Here is a 22,378-nt window from a genome sequence, read left to right on the forward strand (position 1 = left end):
AAAGTTATGGTTATAATTTTTTGTACATTTATTGTCCGTAATATGATCTACAAAATGGCGGATTTTCAGGTGCGAAGTATTCAAAATGGCAAAGTAAATGCCCGCGAAAGTTTAAAACGATTTAATTTACAACACAACTTTGACCGTCTAATTTCAGACGATTTATCCATGTTGTTTTGAAATATTGATACGATTTTTTGCACAACCGTACACACGTGCATGTACTACATAATGGTGGTTTTATAGATGCACATAACTGTAAATTAACCTAAGTTTTTACCCGCCAAAAGTTTGACACGGTAAGATTTGAACATTTTTTGCGTTCAACTTTGGCCACTTCCGGTACAAAGTGGTTTTTTATATATCGCTTTGATTTTTCAATCGCGAAAAGTCTGGAAAATGCCTGACAATATGGCGTTTTTATGAAGTGGGAACCTCCCATAATGGCCGAGATTTTGCCCGCCAAATTTGACACGATTTATCAAGTTCCGTGTTAGGGCTATTTTTTCGGTAAATCTTGTTGTGAGCTAGAGCGCTAATTTTTTTGTACAAAGATAGACAATTGCAAGCTGCACCACGAATCCTAGTCACATTTGCGAAAATTTCAAAAATGGCCGATATTTTGACCGACAAAGATTTTTGTGAAAAATGCTTTTGTGAGCTAGAGCGCTATTTTTTGTACAACGATAGATGGTAAAAAATGATGACAATTCCACAAAGTCCGGGTTGCATAACTTTAAAAATGGCCAAAATATGGCTCCGTAAAGTTCGTCACGTATGAGACGCGTCTCTGCACATCACTTTGCCGGCTTCCTGTTTCAAGGGGTTTTAATATATCACTCTGATGTTTTGCATATTTGTAGTCGGTATAAAAGTCTACAACACTGCCAATTTTCAGGGGCATATCTTTCAAAATGGCTGAGTATTTTCCCGCCAAAAATGACAGAATCTTAATAAGTCGGTTTTGCCGCTTAAAAAGGTTTCCGACTTCCGGTACAAAGCGGTTTTTAAAGTTATGGTTATAATTTTTTGTACATTTATTGTCCGTAATATGATCTACAAAATGGCGGATTTTCAGGTGCGAAGTATTCAAAATCAAATGGCAAAGTAAATGCCCGCGAAAGTTTAAAACGATTTAATTTCAACACAACTTTGACCGTCTAATTTCAGACGATTTATCCATGTTGTTTTGAAATATTGATACGATTTTTTGCACAACCGTACACACGTGCATGTACTACATAATGGTGGTTTTATAGATGCACATAACTGTAAATTAACCTAAGTTTTTACCCGCCAAAAGTTTGACACGGTAAGATTTGAACATTTTTTGCGTTCAACTTTGGCCACTTCCGGTACAAAGTGGTTTTTTATATATCGCTTTGATTTTTCAATCGCGAAAAGTCTGGAAAATGCCTGACAATATGGCGTTTTTATGAAGTGGGAACCTCCCCTAATGGCCGAGATTTTGCCCGCCAAATTTGACACGATTTATCAAGTTCCGTGTTAGGGCTATTTTTTCGGTAAATCTTGTTGTGAGCTAGAGCGCTAATTTTGTGTACAAAGATAGACAATTGCAAGCTGCACCACGAATCCTAGTCACATTTGCGAAAATTTCAAAAATGGCCGATATTTTGACCGACAAAGATTTTTGTGAAAAATGCTTTTGTGAGCTAGAGCGCTAATTTTTTGTACAACGATAGATGGTAAAAAATGATGACAATTCCACAAAGTCCGCGTTGCATAACTTTAAAAATGGCCAAAATATGGCTCCGTAAAGTTCGTCACGTATGAGACCCTCTCTGCACATCACTTTGCCGGCTTCCTGTTTCAAGGGGTTTTAATATATCACTCTGATGTTTTGCATATTTTGTAGTCGGTATAAAAGTCTACAACACTGCCAATTTTCAGGGGCATATCTTTCAAAATGGCTGAGTATTTTCCCGCCAAAAATGACAGAATCTTAATAAGTCGGTTTTGCCGCTTAAAAAGGTTTCCGACTTCCGGTACAAAGCGGTTTAAAGTTATGGTTATAATTTTTTTGTACATTTATTGTCCGTAATATGATCTACAAAATGGCGGATTTTCAGGTGCGAAGTATTCAAAATGGCAAAGTAAATGCCCGCGAAAGTTTAAAACGATTTAATTTACAACACAACTTTGACCGTCTAATTTCAGACGATTTATCCATGTTGTTTTGAAATATTGATACGATTTTTTGCACAACCGTACACACGTGCATGTACTACATAATGGTGGTTTTATAGATGCACATAACTGTAAATTAACCTAAGTTTTTACCCGCCAAAAGTTTGCACACGGTAAGATTTGAACATTTTTTGCGTTCAACTTTGGCCACTTGCCACTTCCGGTACAAAGTGGTTTTTTATATATCGCTTTGATTTTTCAATCGCGAAAAGTCTGGAAAATGCCTGACAATATGGCGTTTTTATGAAGTGGGAACCTCCCTAATGGCCGAGATTTTGCCCGCCAAATTTGACACGATTTATCAAGTTCCGTGTTAGGGCTATTTTTTCGGTAAATCTTGTTGTGAGCTAGAGCGCTAATTTTTTGTACAAAGATAGACAATTGCAAGCTGCACCACGAATCCTAGTCACATTTTGCGAAAATTTCAAAAATGGCCGATATTTTGACCGACAAAGATTTTTGTGACAAAAGATTTTTGTGAAAAATGCTTTTGTGAGCTAGAGCGCTAATTTTTTGTACAACGATAGATGGTAAAAAATGATGACAATTCCACAAAGTCCGGGTTGCATAACTTTAAAAATGGCCAAAATATGGCTCCGTAAAGTTCGTCACGTATGAGACGCGTCTCTGCACATCACTTTGCCGGCTTCCTGTTTCAAGGGGTTTTAATATATCACTCTGATGTTTTGCATATTTGTAGTCGGTATAAAAGTCTACAACACTGCCAATTTTCAGGGGCATATCTTTCAAAATGGCGGAGTATTTTCCCGCCAAAAATGACAGAATCTTAATAAGTCGGTTTTGCCGCTTAAAAAGGTTTCCGACTTCCGGTACAAAGCGGTTTAAAGTTATGGTTATAATTTTTTGTACATTTATTGTCCGTAATATGATCTACAAAATGGCGGATTTTCAGGTGCGAAGTATTCAAAATGGCAAAGTAAATGCCCGCGAAAGTTTAAAACGATTTAATTTACAACACAACTTTGACCGTCTAATTTCAGACGATTTATCCATGTTGTTTTGAAATATTGATACGATTTTTTGCACAACCGTACACACGTGCATGTACTACATAATGGTGGTTTTCCGATCTAGATGCACATAACTGTAAATTAACCTAAGTTTTTACCCGCCAAAAGTTTGACACGGTAAGATTTGAACATTTTTTGCGTTCAACTTTGGCCACTTCCGGTACAAAGTGGTTTTTATATATCGCTTTGATTTTTCAATCGCAAAAAGTCTGGAAAATGCCTGACAATATGGCGTTTTTATGAAGTGGGAACCTCCCATAATGGCCGAGATTTTGCCCGCCAAATTTGACACGATTTATCAAGTTCCGTGTTAGGGCTATTTTTTCGGTAAATCTTGTTGTGAGCTAGAGCGCTAATTTTTTGTACAAAGATAGACAATTGCAAGCTGCACCACGAATCCTAGTCACATTTGCGAAAATTTCAAAAATGGCCGATATTTTGACCGACAAAGATTTTTGTGAAAAATAGCTTTTGTGAGCTAGAGCGCTAATTTTTTGTACAACGATAGATGGTAAAAAATGATGACAATTCCACAAAGTCCGGGTTGCATAACTTTAAAAATGGCCAAAATATGGCTCCGTAAAGTTCGTACGTGTATGAGACGCGTCTCTAGTTTCGTACAGTCGCTTAAAAAGTTCACGTCACGTATGAGACGCGTCTCTGCACATCACTTTGCCGGCTTCCTGTTTCAAGGGGTTTTAATATATCACTCTGATGTTTTGCATATTTGCATATTTGTTTGGTGATTTTGTATTTTTTGTTTTTTTTTTTTTTTTTTTTTTTTTAAAATTTTTTGATTTTTTTTTTTAAAATTTTTGGTGCAAAAAAAAATGCGAAAATGCAAAAAATTTTTTAAATTTTTTAAAAAAAAAAAAAAATTTTGAACGAATTTTTTTTTTTTTTTTTGCCTTTTTTTGACACGTTTTTTTTTTTTTTTTATTTTTTTTTTATTTTTTTTTTTTTTTTTTGATAAAGGTAAAAAAATGAGCTAGAATGAATTTTTTTTGATAAAATTTTTTGATTTTTTGTGAAAAATTTTTTTTTTTTGATAAAAAAACTTTTTTGTAAAAAATATAAAATTAAAGCAAAAAATGATTTTTTTGTTTTAACAAAAAAAAAAAAAAAAAAAACCAAAAAAGTTTTTTAAATGATTTTTTTTTTTTATTTTTTTGGCGTTCAAAAAACAAAGTGGTTTTTATTTTTTTAATTATTTCAAAAATGGCGCGTTTTTTTCAATTTGCAAAAAATGACCGCTTTTGTTTTTTTTGAAGTGATTTTTTTTTGAATATACTTGATGTTTTTTTAATAAAATTTTTTAAATTTGATTTTTTTTTTAATGCAATTTTCAATGGGAGCAATTTTTTTTGCAAAAATTTTTTTAAAAATCTTTTTTAATAAAAAATGATGAATTTTTTTTTTAAATCGTTTTTTTTTTAACCGAAAAGTTTTTAAATAAAAATTTACAAAAATTTTTTTTTTTATTTTTTTTTTTTTTTTTTGTAAATGCATTTTTTTTTTTGTTTTTTAAAATTTTTTGAAAAAAATTTTTTTAAAAAAAAAAAAAGTGGCTAATAATTTTTTTTTTTTTTTTTTTTTTTTTTAAAAAATTTTTTTTAAAAAACGAAAAAAAAAATTGCAAAAAAAAAATTAATCAAAGTTTTTTTTTGAAATTTTGAATTTTTTTTTTTTTTTTTTTGCAAAAATTAAAATTTTTTTTTTTGAAAAAATGACACAAAAAAAGTTTTTTTGCATTTGGTAAAAGTTATTTTTGTAAATTTTAAAAATGCGGTAAAAATTAAATGCCGCGAAAAAAAAAATTTTTTAAATTTTAAATATTTTTTTTTTTTTTTTTTATTTGAATTGTTTTGAATTTTTTTTTTTTTGAATTTTTTTTTGACAAAATTTTTTTTTTTTAAGTTGTACAAAGTGGTTTTTTTATATAAAATTTTTTTATGGGATGCCGAAAATTGCCGCCAAATTTGAAATTTTTTTTTAAATTTGCTATTTTTTTTGTTTTTTTTTTTTTTTGATTTTTTCCAAATTTGCAAGACAATCCTAGTCACATTTTTTTTTTTTTTTTTTGTCTGCACATCAAAGCTTCCTGTTTCATGGGGTTTTAATATATCACTCTGATGTTTTGCATATTTGTAGTCGGTATAAAAGTCTACAACACTGCCAATTTTCAGGGGCATATCTTTCAAAATGGCTGAGTATTTTCCCGCCAAAAATGACAGAATCTTAATAAGTCGGTTTTGCCGCTTAAAAAGGTTTCCGACTTCCGGTACAAAGCGGTTTAAAGTTATGGTTATAATTTTTTGTACATTTATTGTCCGTAATATGATCTACAAAATGGCGGATTTTCAGGTGCGAAGTATTCAAAATGGCAAAGTAAATGCCCGCGAAAGTTTAAAACGATTTAATTTACAACACAACTTTGACCGTCTAATTTCAGACGATTTATCCATGTTGTTTTGAAATATTGATAACGATTTTTTGTTATATCACTCTGATGTTTTGCATATTTGTAGTCGGTATAAAAGTCTACAACACTGCCAATTTTCAGGGGCATATCTTTCAAAATGGCTGCTGGAGTATTTTCCCGCCAAAAATGACAGAATCTTAATAAGTCGGTTTTGCCGCTTAAAAAGGTTTCCGACTTCCGGTACAAAGCGGTTTAAAGTTATGGTTATAATTTTTTGTACATTTATTGTCCGTAATATGATCTACAAAATGGCGGATTTTCAGGTGCGAAGTATTCAAAATGGCAAAGTAAATGCCCGCGAAAGTTTAAAACGATTTAATTTACAACACAACTTTGACCGTCTAATTTCAGACGATTTATCCATGTTGTTTTGAAATATTGATACGATTTTTTGCACAACCGTACACACGTGCATGTACTACATAATGGTGGTTTTATAGATGCACATAACTGTAAATTAACCTAAGTTTATTTTACCCGCCAAAAGTTTGACACGGTAAGATTTGAAATTTTTTGCGTTCAACTTTGGCCACTTCCGGTACAAAGTGGTTTTTATATATCGCTTTGATTTTTCAATCGCGAAAAGTCTGGAAAATGCCTGACAATATGGCGTTTTTATGAAGTGGGAACCTCCCATAATGGCCGAGATTTTGCCCGCCAAATTTGACACGATTTATCAAGTTCCGTGTTAGGGCTATTTTTTCGGTAAATCTTGTTGTGAGCTAGAGCGCTAATTTTTTGTACAAAGATATTTTGACCGACAAAGATTTTTGTGAAAAATGCTTTTGTGAGCTAGAGCGCTAATTTTTTGTACAACGATAGATGGTAAAAAATGATGACAATTCCACAAAGTCCGGGTTGCATAACTTTAAAAATGGCCAAAATATGGCTCCTTAAAGTTCGTCACGTATGAGACGCGTCTCTGCACATCACTTTGCCGGCTTCCTGTTTCAAGGGGTTTTAATATATCACTCTGATGTTTTGCATATTTGTAGTCGGTATAAAAGTCTACAACACTGCCAATTTTCAGGGGCATATCTTTCAAAATGGCTGAGTATTTTCCCGCCAAAAATGACAGAATCTTAATAAGTCGGTTTTGCCGCTTAAAAAGGTTTCCGACTTCCGGTACAAAGCGGTTTAAAGTTATGGTTATAATTTTTTGTACATTTATTGTCCGTAATATGATCTACAAAATGGCGGATTTTCAGGTGCGAAGTATTCAAAATGGCAAAGTAAATGCCCGCGAAAGTTTAAAACGATTTAATTTACAACACAACTTTGACCGTCTAATTTCAGACGATTTATCCATGTTGTTTTGAAATATTGATACGATTTTTTGCACAACCGTACACACGTGCATGTACTACATAATGGTGGTTTTATAGATGCACATAACTGTAAATTAACCTAAGTTTTTACCCGCCAAAAGTTTGACACGGTAAGATTTGAACATTTTTTGCGTTCAACTTTGGCCACTTCCGGTACAAAGTGGTTTTTATATATCGCTTTGATTTTTCAATCGCGAAAAGTCTGGAAAATGCCTGACAATATGGCGTTTTTATGAAGTGGGAACCTCCCATAATGGCCGAGATTTTGCCCGCCAAATTTGACACGATTTATCAAGTTCCGTGTTAGGGCTATTTTTTCGGTAAATCTTGTTGTGAGCTAGAGCGCTAATTTTTTGTACAAAGATAGACAATTGCAAGCTGCACCACGAATCCTAGTCACATTTGCGAAAATTTCAAAAATGGCCGATATTTTGACCGACAAAGATTTTTGTGAAAAATGCTTTTGTGAGCTAGAGCGCTAATTTTTTGTACAACGATAGATGGTAAAAAATGATGACAATTCCACAAAGTCCGGGTTGCATAACTTTAAAAATGGCCAAAATATGGCTCCGTAAAGTTCGTCACGTATGAGACGCGTCTCTGCACATCACTTTGCCGGCTTCCTGTTTCAAGGGGTTTTAATATATCACTCTGATGTTTTGCATATTTGTAGTCGGTATAAAAGTCTACAACACTGCCAATTTTCAGGGGCATATCTTTCAAAATGGCTGAGTATTTTCCCGCCAAAAATGACAGAATCTTAATAAGTCGGTTTTGCCGCTTAAAAAGGTTTCCGACTTCCGGTACAAAGCGGTTTAAAGTTATGGTTATAATTTTTTTTGTACATTTATTGTCCGTAATATGATCTACAAAATGGCGGATTTTCAGGTGCGAAGTATTCAAAATGGCAAAGTAAATGCCCGCGAAAGTTTAAAACGATTTAATTTACAACACAACTTTGACCGTCTAATTTCAGACGATTTATCCATGTTGTTTTGAAATATTGATACGATTTTTTGCACAACCGTACACACGTGCATGTACTACATAATGGTGGTTTTATAGATGCACATAACTGTAAATTAACCTAAGTTTTTACCCGCCAAAAGTTTGACACGGTAAGATTTGAACATTTTTTGCGTTCAACTTTGGCCACTTCCGGTACAAAGTGGTTTTTATATATCGCTTTGATTTTTCAATCGCGAAAAGTCTGGAAAATGCCTGACAATATGGCGTTTTTATGAAGTGGGAACCTCCCATAATGGCCGAGATTTTGCCCGCCAAATTTGACACGATTTATCAAGTTCCGTGTTAGGGCTATTTTTTCGGTAAATCTTGTTGTGAGCTAGAGCGCTAATTTTTTGTACAAAGATAGACAATTGCAAGCTGCACCACGAATCCTAGTCACATTTGCGAAAATTTCAAAAATGGCCGATATTTTGACCGACAAAGATTTTTGTGAAAAATGCTTTTGTGAGCTAGAGCGCTAATTTTTTGTACAACGATAGATGGTAAAAAATGATGACAATTCCACAAAGTCCGGGTTGCATAACTTTAAAAATGGCCAAAATATGGCTCCTTAAAGTTCGTCACGTATGAGACGCGTCTCTGCACATCACTTTGCCGGCTTCCTGTTTCAAGGGGTTTTAATATATCACTCTGATGTTTTGCATATTTGTAGTCGGTATAAAAGTCTACAACACTGCCAATTTTCAGGGGCATATCTTTCAAAATGGCTGAGTATTTTCCCGCCAAAAATGACAGAATCTTAATAAGTCGGTTTTGCCGCTTAAAAAGGTTTCCGACTTCCGGTACAAAGCGGTTTAAAGTTATGGTTATAATTTTTTGTACATTTATTGTCCGTAATATGATCTACAAAATGGCGGATTTTCAGGTGCGAAGTATTCAAAATGGCAAAGTAAATGCCCGCGAAAGTTTAAAACGATTTAATTTACAACACAACTTTGACCGTCTAATTTCAGACGATTTATCCATGTTGTTTTGAAATATTGATACGATTTTTTGCACAACCGTACACACGTGCATGTACTACATAATGGTGGTTTTATAGATGCACATAACTGTAAATTAACCTAAGTTTTTACCCGCCAAAAGTTTGACACGGTAAGATTTGAACATTTTTTGCGTTCAACTTTGGCCACTTCCGGTACAAAGTGGTTTTTATATATCGCTTTGATTTTTCAATCGCGAAAAGTCTGGAAAATGCCTGACAATATGGCGTTTTTATGAAGTGGGAACCTCCCATAATGGCCGAGATTTTGCCCGCCAAATTTGACACGATTTATCAAGTTCCGTGTTAGGGCTATTTTTTCGGTAAATCTTGTTGTGAGCTAGAGCGCTAATTTTTTGTACAAAGATAGACAATTGCAAGCTGCACCACGAATCCTAGTCACATTTGCGAAAATTTCAAAAATGGCCGATATTTTGACCGACAAAGATTTTTGTGAAAAATGCTTTTGTGAGCTAGAGCGCTAATTTTTTGTACAACGATAGATGGTAAAAAATGATGACAATTCCACAAAGTCCGGGTTGCATAACTTTAAAAATGGCCAAAATATGGCTCCGTAAAGTTCGTCACGTATGAGACGCGTCTCTGCACATCACTTTGCCGGCTTCCTGTTTCAAGGGGTTTTAATATATCACTCTGATGTTTTGCATATTTGTAGTCGGTATAAAAGTCTACAACACTGCCAATTTTCAGGGGCATATCTTTCAAAATGGCTGAGTATTTTCCCGCCAAAAATGACAGAATCTTAATAAGTCGGTTTTGCCGCTTAAAAAGGTTTCCGACTTCCGGTACAAAGCGGTTTAAAGTTATGGTTATAATTTTTTGTACATTTATTGTCCGTAATATGATCTACAAAATGGCGGATTTTCAGGTGCGAAGTATTCAAAATGGCAAAGTAAATGCCCGCGAAAGTTTAAAACGATTTAATTTACAACACAACTTTGACCGTCTAATTTCAGACGATTTATCCATGTTGTTTTGAAATATTGATACGATTTTTTGCACAACCGTACACACGTGCATGTACTACATAATGGTGGTTTTATAGATGCACATAACTGTAAATTAACCTAAGTTTTTACCCGCCAAAAGTTTGACACGGTAAGATTTGAACATTTTTTGCGTTCAACTTTGGCCACTTCCGGTACAAAGTGGTTTTTATATATCGCTTTGATTTTTCAATCGCGAAAAGTCTGGAAAATGCCTGACAATATGGCGTTTTTATGAAGTGGGAACCTCCCATAATGGCCGAGATTTTGCCCGCCAAATTTGACACGATTTATCAAGTTCCGTGTTAGGGCTATTTTTTCGGTAAATCTTGTTGTGAGCTAGAGCGCTAATTTTTTGTACAAAGATAGACAATTGCAAGCTGCACCACGAATCCTAGTCACATTTGCGAAAATTTCAAAAATGGCCGATATTTTGACCGACAAAGATTTTTGTGAAAAATGCTTTTGTGAGCTAGAGCGCTAATTTTTTTGTACAACGATAGATGGTAAAAAATGATGACAATTCCACAAAGTCCGGGTTGCATAACTTTAAAAATGGCCAAAATATGGCTCCGTAAAGTTCGTCACGTATGAGACGCGTCTCTGCACATCACTTTGCCGGCTTCCTGTTTCAAGGGGTTTTAATATATCACTCTGATGTTTTGCATATTTGTAGTCGGTATAAAAGTCTACAACACTGCCAATTTTCAGGGGCATATCTTTCAAAATGGCTGAGTATTTTCCCGCCAAAAATGACAGAATCTTAATAAGTCGGTTTTGCCGCTTAAAAAGGTTTCCGACTTCCGGTACAAAGCGGTTTAAAGTTATGGTTATAATTTTTTGTACATTTATTGTCCGTAATATGATCTACAAAATGGCGGATTTTCAGGTGCGAAGTATTCAAAATGGCAAAGTAAATGCCCGCGAAAGTTTAAAACGATTTAATTTACAACACAACTTTGACCGTCTAATTTCAGACGATTTATCCATGTTGTTTTGAAATATTGATACGATTTTTTGCACAACCGTACACACGTGCATGTACTACATAATGGTGGTTTTATAGATGCACATAACTGTAAATTAACCTAAGTTTTTACCCGCCAAAAGTTTGACACGGTAAGATTTGAACATTTTTTGCGTTCAACTTTGGCCACTTCCGGTACAAAGTGGTTTTTATATATCGCTTTGATTTTTCAATCGCGAAAAGTCTGGAAAATGCCTGACAATATGGCGTTTTTATGAAGTGGGAACCTCCCATAATGGCCGAGATTTTGCCCGCCAAATTTGACACGATTTATCAAGTTCCGTGTTAGGGCTATTTTTTCGGTAAATCTTGTTGTGAGCTAGAGCGCTAATTTTTTGTACAAAGATAGACAATTGCAAGCTGCACCACGAATCCTAGTCACATTTGCGAAAATTTCAAAAATGGCCGATATTTTGACCGACAAAGATTTTTGTGAAAAATGCTTTTGTGAGCTAGAGCGCTAATTTTTTGTACAACGATAGATGGTAAAAAATGATGACAATTCCACAAAGTCCGGGTTGCATAACTTTAAAAATGGCCAAAATATGGCTCCTTAAAGTTCGTCACGTATGAGACGCGTCTCTGCACATCACTTTGCCGGCTTCCTGTTTCAAGGGGTTTTAATATATCACTCTGATGTTTTGCATATTTGTAGTCGGTATAAAAGTCTACAACACTGCCAATTTTCAGGGGCATATCTTTCAAAATGGCTGAGTATTTTCCCGCCAAAAATGACAGAATCTTAATAAGTCGGTTTTGCCGCTTAAAAAGGTTTCCGACTTCCGGTACAAAGCGGTTTAAAGTTATGGTTATAATTTTTTGTACATTTATTGTCCGTAATATGATCTACAAAATGGCGGATTTTCAGGTGCGAAGTATTCAAAATGGCAAAGTAAATGCCCGCGAAAGTTTAAAACGATTTAATTTACAACACAACTTTGACCGTCTAATTTCAGACGATTTATCCATGTTGTTTTGAAATATTGATACGATTTTTTGCACAACCGTACACACGTGCATGTACTACATAATGGTGGTTTTATAGATGCACATAACTGTAAATTAACCTAAGTTTTTACCCGCCAAAAGTTTGACACGGTAAGATTTGAACATTTTTTGCGTTCAACTTTGGCCACTTCCGGTACAAAGTGGTTTTTATATATCGCTTTGATTTTTCAATCGCGAAAAGTCTGGAAAATGCCTGACAATATGGCGTTTTTATGAAGTGGGAACCTCCCATAATGGCCGAGATTTTGCCCGCCAAATTTGACACGATTTATCAAGTTCCGTGTTAGGGCTATTTTTTCGGTAAATCTTGTTGTGAGCTAGAGCGCTAATTTTTTGTACAAAGAGATAGACAATTGCAAGCTGCACCACGAATCCTAGTCACATTTGCGAAAATTTCAAAAATGGCCGATATTTTGACCGACAAAGATTTTTGTGAAAAATGCTTTTGTGAGCTAGAGCGCTAATTTTTTGTACAACGATAGATGGTAAAAAATGATGACAATTCCACAAAGTCCGGGTTGCATAACTTTAAAAATGGCCAAAATATGGCTCCGTAAAGTTCGTCACGTATGAGACGCGTCTCTGCACATCACTTTGCCGGCTTCCTGTTTCAAGGGGTTTTAATATATCACTCTGATGTTTTGCATATTTGTAGTCGGTATAAAAGTCTACAACACTGCCAATTTTCAGGGGCATATCTTTCAAAATGGCTGAGTATTTTCCCGCCAAAAATGACAGAATCTTAATAAGTCGGTTTTGCCGCTTAAAAAGGTTTCCGACTTCCGGTACAAAGCGGTTTAAAGTTATGGTTATAATTTTTTGTACATTTATTGTCCGTAATATGATCTACAAAATGGCGGATTTTCAGGTGCGAAGTATTCAAAATGGCAAAGTAAATGCCCGCGAAAGTTTAAAACGATTTAATTTACAACACAACTTTGACCGTCTAATTTCAGACGATTTATCCATGTTGTTTTGAAATATTGATACGATTTTTTGCACAACCGTACACACGTGCATGTACTACATAATGGTGGTTTTATAGATGCACATAACTGTAAATTAACCTAAGTTTTTACCCGCCAAAAGTTTGACACGGTAAGATTTGAACATTTTTTGCGTTCAACTTTGGCCACTTCCGGTACAAAGTGGTTTTTATATATCGCTTTGATTTTTCAATCGCGAAAAGTCTGGAAAATGCCTGACAATATGGCGTTTTTATGAAGTGGGAACCTCCCATAATGGCCGAGATTTTGCCCGCCAAATTTGACACGATTTATCAAGTTCCGTGTTAGGGCTATTTTTTCGGTAAATCTTGTTGTGAGCTAGAGCGCTAATTTTTTGTACAAAGATAGACAATTGCAAGCTGCACCACGAATCCTAGTCACATTTGCGAAAATTTCAAAAATGGCCGATATTTTGACCGACAAAGATTTTTGTGAAAAATGCTTTTGTGAGCTAGAGCGCTAATTTTTTGTACAACGATAGATGGTAAAAAATGATGACAATTCCACAAAGTCCGGGTTGCATAACTTTAAAAATGGCCAAAATATGGCTCCGTAAAGTTCGTCACGTATGAGACGCGTCTCTGCACATCACTTTGCCGGCTTCCTGTTTAAAGGGGTTTTGATATATCACTCTGATGTTTTGCATATTTGTAGTCGGTATAAAAGTCTACAACATGCCATTTTCAGGGATATCTTTCAAATTTTTCGACACTTATTTTCAGGCATATCAAAAAGCATATTCAATGTTATGTCACAAAGATTTGTTAAATTGTCGTCAAATATCGCTTTTGAAATTTCGCAAATGTGACTAGGATTCGTGTGCAGCTTGCAATTGTCTATCTTTGTAAAAAAATTAGCGCTCTAGCTCACAACAAGATTTACCGAAAAAATAGCCCTAACACGGAACTTGATAAATCGTGTCAAATTTGGCGGGCAAAATCTCGGCCATTATGGGAGGTTCCCACTTCATAAAAACGCCATATTGTCAGGCATTTTCCAGACTTTGCGATTGAAAAATCAAAGCGATATATAAAAACCACTTTGTACCGGAAGTGGCCAAAGTTGAACGCAAAAAATGTTCAAATCTTACCGTGTCAAACTTTTGGCGGGTAAAAACTTAGGTTAATTTACAGTTATGTGCATCTATAAAACCACCATTATCTATAAAACCACCATTATGTAGTACATGCACGTGTGTACGGTTGTGCAAAAAATCGTATCAATATTTCAAAACAACATGGATAAATCGTCTGAAATTAGACGGTCAAAGTTGTGTTGTAAATTAAATCGTTTTAAACTTTCGCGGGCATTTACTTTGCCATTTTGAATACTTCGCACCTGAAAATCCGCCATTTTGTAGATCATATTACGGACAATAAATGTACCAAAAAATTATAACCATAACTTTAAACCGCTTTGTACCGGAAGTCGGAAACCTTTTTAAGCGGCAAAACCGACTTATTAAGATTCTGTCATTTTTGGCGGGAAAATACTCAGCCATTTTGAAAGATATGCCCCTGAAAATTGGCAGTGTTGTAGACTTTTATACCGACTACAAATATGCAAAACATCAGAGTGATATATTAAAACCCCTTGAAACAGGAAGCCGGCAAAGTGATGTGCAGAGACGCGTCTCATACGTGACGAACTTTACGGAGCCATATTTTGGCCATTTTTAAAGTTATGCAACCCGGACTTTGTGGAATTGTCATCATTTTTTACCATCTATCGTTGTACAAAAAATTAGCGCTCTAGCTCACAAAAGCATTTTTCACAAAAATCTTTGTCGGTCAAAATATCGGCCATTTTTGAAATTTTCGCAAATGTGACTAGGATTCGTGGTGCAGCTTGCAATTGTCTATCTTTGTACAAAAAATTAGCGCTCTAGCTCACAACAAGATTTACCGAAAAAATAGCCCTAACACGGAACTTGATAAATCGTGTCAAATTTGGCGGGCAAAATCTCGGCCATTATGGGAGGTTCCCACTTCATAAAAACGCCATATTGTCAGGCATTTTCCAGACTTTTCGCGATTGAAAAATCAAAGCGATATATAAAAACCACTTTGTACCGGAAGTGGCCAAAGTTGAACGCAAAAAATGTTCAAATCTTACCGTGTCAAACTTTTGGCGGGTAAAAACTTAGGTTAATTTACAGTTATGTGCATCTATAAAACCACCATTATGTAGTACATGCACGTGTGTACGGTTGTGCAAAAAATCGTATCAATATTTCAAAACAACATGGATAAATCGTCTGAAATTAGACGGTCAAAGTTGTGTTGTAAATTAAATCGTTTTAAACTTTCGCGGGCATTTACTTTGCCATTTTGAATACTTCGCACCTGAAAATCCGCCATTTTGTAGATCATATTACGGACAATAAATGTACAAAAAATTATAACCATAACTTTAAACCGCTTTGTACCGGAAGTCGGAAACCTTTTTAAGCGGCAAAACCGACTTATTAAGATTCTGTCATTTTTGGCGGGAAAATACTCAGCCATTTTGAAAGATATGCCCCTGAAAATTGGCAGTGTTGTAGACTTTTATACCGACTACAAATATGCAAAACATCAGAGTGATATATTAAAACCCCTTGAAACAGGAAGCCGGCAAAGTGATGTGCAGAGACGCGTCTCATACGTGACGAACTTTACGGAGCCATATTTTGGCCATTTTTAAAGTTATGCAACCCGGACTTTGTGGAATTGTCATCATTTTTTACCATCTATCGTTGTACAAAAAATTAGCGCTCTAGCTCACAAAAGCATTTTTCACAAAAATCTTTGTCGGTCAAAATATCGGCCATTTTTGAAATTTTCGCAAATGTGACTAGGATTCGTGGTGCAGCTTGCAATTGTCTATCTTTGTACAAAAAATTAGCGCTCTAGCTCACAACAAGATTTACCGAAAAAATAGCCCTAACACGGAACTTGATAAATCGTGTCAAATTTGGCGGGCAAAATCTCGGCCATTATGGGAGGTTCCCACTTCATAAAAACGCCATATTGTCAGGCATTTTCCATTTTCCAGACTTTTCGCGATTGAAAAATCAAAGCGATATATAAAAACCACTTTGTACCGGAAGTGGCCAAAGTTGAACGCAAAAAATGTTCAAATCTTACCGTGTCAAACTTTTGGCGGGTAAAAACTTAGGTTAATTTACAGTTATGTGCATCTATAAAACCACCATTATGTAGTACATGCACGTGTGTACGGTTGTGCAAAAAATCGTATCAATATTTCAAAACAACATGGATAAATCGTCTGAAATTAGACGGTCAAAGTTGTGTTGTAAATTAAATCGTTTTAAAAACTTTCGCGGGCATTTACTTTGCCATTTTGAATACCTCGCACCTGAAAATCCGCCATTTTGTAGATCATATTACGGACAATAAATGTACAAAAAATTATAACCATAACTTTAAACCGCTTTGTACCGGAAGTCGGAAACCTTTTTAAGCGGCAAAACCGACTTATTAAGATTCTGTCATTTTTGGCGGGAAAATACTCAGCCATTTTGAAAGATATGCCCCTGAAAATTGGCAGTGTTGTAGACTTTTATACCGACTACAAATATGCAAAACATCAGAGTGATATATTAAAACCCCTTGAAACAGGAAGCCGGCAAAGTGATGTGCAGAGACGCGTCTCATACGTGACGAACTTTACGGAGCCATATTTTGGCCATTTTTAAAGTTATGCAACCCGGACTTTGTGGAATTGTCATCATTTTTTACCATCTATCGTTGTACAAAAAATTAGCGCTCTAGCTCACAAAAGCATTTTTCACAAAAATCTTTGTCGGTCAAAATATCGGCCATTTTTGAAATTTTCGCAAATGTGACTAGGATTCGTGGTGCAGCTTGCAATTGTCTATCTTTGTACAAAAAATTAGCGCTCTAGCTCACAACAAGATTTACCGAAAAAATAGCCCTAACACGGAACTTGATAAATCGTGTCAAATTTGGCGGGCAAAATCTCGGCCATTATGGGAGGTTCCCACTTCATAAAAACGCCATATTGTCAGGCATTTTCCAGACTTTTCGCGATTGAAAAATCAAAGCGATATATAAAAACCACTTTGTACCGGAAGTGGCCAAAGTTGAACGCAAAAAAAATGTTCAAATCTTACCGTGTCAAACTTTTGGCGGGTAAAAACTTAGGTTAATTTACAGTTATGTGCATCTATAAAACCACCATTATGTAGTACATGCACGTGTGTACGGTTGTGCAAAAAATCGTATCAATATTTCAAAACAACATGGATAAATCGTCTGAAATTAGACGGTCAAAGTTGTGTTGTAAATTAAATCGTTTTAAACTTTCGCGGGCATTTTGAATACTTCGCACCTGAAAATCCGCCATTTTGTAGATCATATTACGGACAATAAATGTACAAAAAATTATAACCATAACTTTAAACCGCTTTGTACCGGAAGTCGGAAACCTTTTTAAGCGGCAAAACCGACTTATTAAGATTCTGTCATTTTTGGCGGGAAAATACTCAGCCATTTTGAAAGATATGCCCCTGAAAATTGGCAGTGTTGTAGACTTTTATACCGACTACAAATATGCAAAACATCAGAGTGATATATTAAAACCCCTTGAAACAGGAAGCCGGCAAAGTGATGTGCAGAGACGCGTCTCATACGTGACGAACTTTACGGAGCCATATTTTGGCCATTTTTAAAGTTATGCAACCCGGACTTTGTGGAATTGTCATCATTTTTTACCATCTATCGTTGTACAAAAAATTAGCGCTCTAGCTCACAAAAGCATTTTTCACAAAAATCTTTGTCGGTCAAAATATCGGCCATTTTTGAAATTTTCGCAAATGTGACTAGGATTCGTGGTGCAGCTTGCAATTGTCTATCTTTGTACAAAAATTTAGCGCTCTAGCTCACAACAAGATTTACCGAAAAAATAGCCCTAACACGGAACTTGATAAATCGTGTCAAATTTGGCGGGCAAAATCTCGGCCATTATGGGAGGTTCCCACTTCATAAAAACGCCATATTGTCAGGCATTTTCCAGACTTTTCGCGATTGAAAAATCAAAGCGATATATAAAAACCACTTTGTACCGGAAGTGGCCAAAGTTGAACGCAAAAAATGTTCAAATCTTACCGTGTCAAACTTTTGGCGGGTAAAAACTTAGGTTAATTTACAGTTATGTGCATCTATAAAACCACCATTATGTAGTACATGCACGTGTGTACGGTTGTGCAAAAAATCGTATCAATATTTCAAAACAACATGGATAAATCGTCTGAAATTAGACGGTCAAAGTTGTGTTGTAAATTAAATCGTTTTAAACTTTCGCGGGCATTTACTTTGCCATTTTGAATACTTCGCACCTGAAAATCCGCCATTTTGTAGATCATATTACGGACAATAAATGTACAAAAAATTATAACCATAACTTTAAACCGCTTTGTACCGGAAGTCGGAAACCTTTTTAAGCGGCAAAACCGACTTATTAAGATTCTGTCATTTTTGGCGGGAAAATACTCAGCCATTTTGAAAGATATGCCCCTGAAAATTGGCAGTGTTGTAGACTTTTATACCGACTACAAATATGCAAAAACATCAGAGTGATATATTAAAACCCCTTGAAACAGGAAGCCGGCAAAGTGATGTGCAGAGACGCGTCTCATACGTGACGAACTTTACGGAGCCATATTTTGGCCATTTTTAAAGTTATGCAACCCGGACTTTGTGGAATTGTCATCATTTTTTACCATCTATCGTTGTACAAAAAATTAGCGCTCTAGCTCACAAAAGCATTTTTCACAAAAATCTTTGTCGGTCAAAATATCGGCCATTTTTGAAATTTTCGCAAATGTGACTAGGATTCGTGGTGCAGCTTGCAATTGTCTATCTTTGTACAAAAAATTAGCGCTCTAGCTCACAACAAGATTTACCGAAAAAATAGCCCTAACACGGAACTTGATAAATCGTGTCAAATTTGGCGGGCAAAATCTCGGCCATTATGGGAGGTTCCCACTTCATAAAAACGCCATATTGTCAGGCATTTTCCAGACTTTTCGCGATTGAAAAATCAAAGCGATATATAAAAACCACTTTGTACCGGAAGTGGCCAAAGTTGAACGCAAAAAATGTTCAAATCTTACCGTGTCAAACTTTTGGCGGGTAAAAACTTAGGTTAATTTACAGTTATGTGCATCTATAAAACCACCATTATGTAGTACATGCACGTGTGTACGGTTGTGCAAAAAATCGTATCAATATTTCAAAACAACATGGATAAATCGTCTGAAATTAGACGGTCAAAGTTGTGTTGTAAATTAAATCGTTTTAAACTTTCGCGGGCATTTACTTTGCCATTTTGAATACTTCGCACCTGAAAATCCGCCATTTTGTAGATCATATTACGGACAATAAATGTACAAAAAATTATAACCATAACTTTAAACCGCTTTGTACCGGAAGTCGGAAACCTTTTTAAGCGGCAAAACCGACTTATTAAGATTCTGTCATTTTTGGCGGGAAAATACTCAGCCATTTTGAAAGATATGCCCCTGAAAATTGGCAGTGTTGTAGACTTTTATACCGACTACAAATATGCAAAACATCAGAGTGATATATTAAAACCCCTTGAAACAGGAAGCCGGCAAAGTGATGTGCAGAGACGCGTCTCATACGTGACGAACTTTACGGAGCCATATTTTGGCCATTTTTAAAGTTATGCAACCCGGACTTTGTGGAATTGTCATCATTTTTTACCATCTATCGTTGTACAAAAAATTAGCGCTCTAGCTCACAAAAGCATTTTTCACAAAAATCTTTGTCGGTCAAAATATCGGCCATTTTTGAAATTTTCGCAAATGTGACTAGGATTCGTGGTGCAGCTTGCAATTGTCTATCTTTGTACAAAAAAATTAGCGCTCTAGCTCACAACAAGATTTACCGAAAAAATAGCCCTAACACGGAACTTGATAAATCGTGTCAAATTTGGCGGGCAAAATCTCGGCCATTATGGGAGGTTCCCACTTCATAAAAACGCCATATTGTCAGGCATTTTCCAGACTTTTCGCGATTGAAAAATCAAAGCGATATATAAAAACCACTTTGTACCGGAAGTGGCCAAAGTTGAACGCAAAAAATGTTCAAATCTTACCGTGTCAAACTTTTGGCGGGTAAAAACTTAGGTTAATTTACAGTTATGTGCATCTATAAAACCACCATTATGTAGTACATGCACGTGTGTACGGTTGTGCAAAAAATCGTATCAATATTTCAAAACAACATGGATAAATCGTCTGAAATTAGACGGTCAAAGTTGTGTTGTAAATTAAATCGTTTTAAACTTTCGCGGGCATTTACTTTGCCATTTTGAATACTTCGCACCTGAAAATCCGCCATTTTGTAGATCATATTACGGACAATAAATGTACAAAAAATTATAACCATAACTTTAAACCGCTTTGTACCGGAAGTCGGAAACCTTTTTAAGCGGCAAAACCGACTTATTAAGATTCTGTCATTTTTGGCGGGAAAATACTCAGCCATTTTGAAAGATATGCCCCTGAAAATTGGCAGTGTTGTAGACTTTTATACCGACTACAAATATGCAAAACATCAGAGTGATATATTAAAACCCCTTGAAACAGGAAGCCGGCAAAGTGATGTGCAGAGACGCGTCTCATACGTGACGAACTTTACGGAGCCATATTTTGGCCATTTTTAAAGTTATGCAACCCGGACTTTGTGGAATTGTCATCATTTTTTACCATCTATCGTTGTACAAAAAATTAGCGCTCTAGCTCACAAAAGCATTTTTCACAAAAATCTTTGTCGGTCAAAATATCGGCCATTTTTGAAATTTTCGCAAATGTGACTAGGATTCGTGGTGCAGCTTGCAATTGTCTATCTTTGTACAAAAAATTAGCGCTCTAGCTCACAACAAGATTTACCGAAAAAATAGCCCTAACACGGAACTTGATAAATCGTGTCAAATTTGGCGGGCAAAATCTCGGCCATTATGGGAGGTTCCCACTTCATAAAAACGCCATATTGTCAGGCATTTTCCAGACTTTTCGCGATTGAAAAATCAAAGCGATATATAAAAACCACTTTGTACCGGAAGTGGCCAAAGTTGAACGCAAAAAATGTTCAAATCTTACCGTGTCAAACTTTTGGCGGGTAAAAACTTAGGTTAATTTACAGTTATGTGCATCTATAAAACCACCATTATGTAGTACATGCACGTGTGTACGGTTGTGCAAAAAATCGTATCAATATTTCAAAACAACATGGATAAATCGTCTGAAATTAGACGGTCAAAGTTGTGTTGTAAATTAAATCGTTTTAAACTTTCGCGGGCATTTACTTTGCCATTTTGAATACTTCGCACCTGAAAAATCCGCCATTTTGTAGATCATATTACGGACAATAAATGTACAAAAAATTATAACCATAACTTTAAACCGCTTTGTACCGGAAGTCGGAAACCTTTTTAAGCGGCAAAACCGACTTATTAAGATTCTGTCATTTTTGGCGGGAAAATACTCAGCCATTTTGAAAGATATGCCCCTGAAAATTGGCAGTGTTGTAGACTTTTATACCGACTACAAATATGCAAAACATCAGAGTGATATATTAAAACCCCTTGAAACAGGAAGCCGGCAAAGTGATGTGCAGAGACGCGTCTCATACGTGACGAACTTTACGGAGCCATATTTTGGCCATTTTTAAAGTTATGCAACCCGGACTTTGTGGAATTGTCATCATTTTTTACCATCTATCGTTGTACAAAAAATTAGCGCTCTAGCTCACAAAAGCATTTTTCACAAAAATCTTTGTCGGTCAAAATATCGGCCATTTTTGAAATTTTCGCAAATGTGACTAGGATTCGTGGTGCAGCTTGCAATTGTCTATCTTTGTACAAAAAATTAGCGCTCTAGCTCACAACAAGATTTACCGAAAAAATAGCCCTAACACGGAACTTGATAAATCGTGTCAAATTTGGCGGGCAAAATCTCGGCCATTATGGGAGGTTCCCACTTCATAAAAACGCCATATTGTCAGGCATTTTCCAGACTTTTCGCGATTGAAAAATCAAAGCGATATATAAAAACCACTTTGTACCGGAAGTGGCCAAAGTTGAACGCAAAAAAATGTTCAAATCTTACCGTGTCAAACTTTTGGCGGGTAAAAACTTAGGTTAATTTACAGTTATGTGCATCTATAAAACCACCATTATGTAGTACATGCACGTGTGTACGGTTGTGCAAAAAATCG

This window comes from Argopecten irradians, chromosome 4, assembly GCF_041381155.1.
Source record: "Argopecten irradians isolate NY chromosome 4, Ai_NY, whole genome shotgun sequence".
NCBI classification, from domain to species: domain Eukaryota; kingdom Metazoa; phylum Mollusca; class Bivalvia; order Pectinida; family Pectinidae; genus Argopecten; species Argopecten irradians.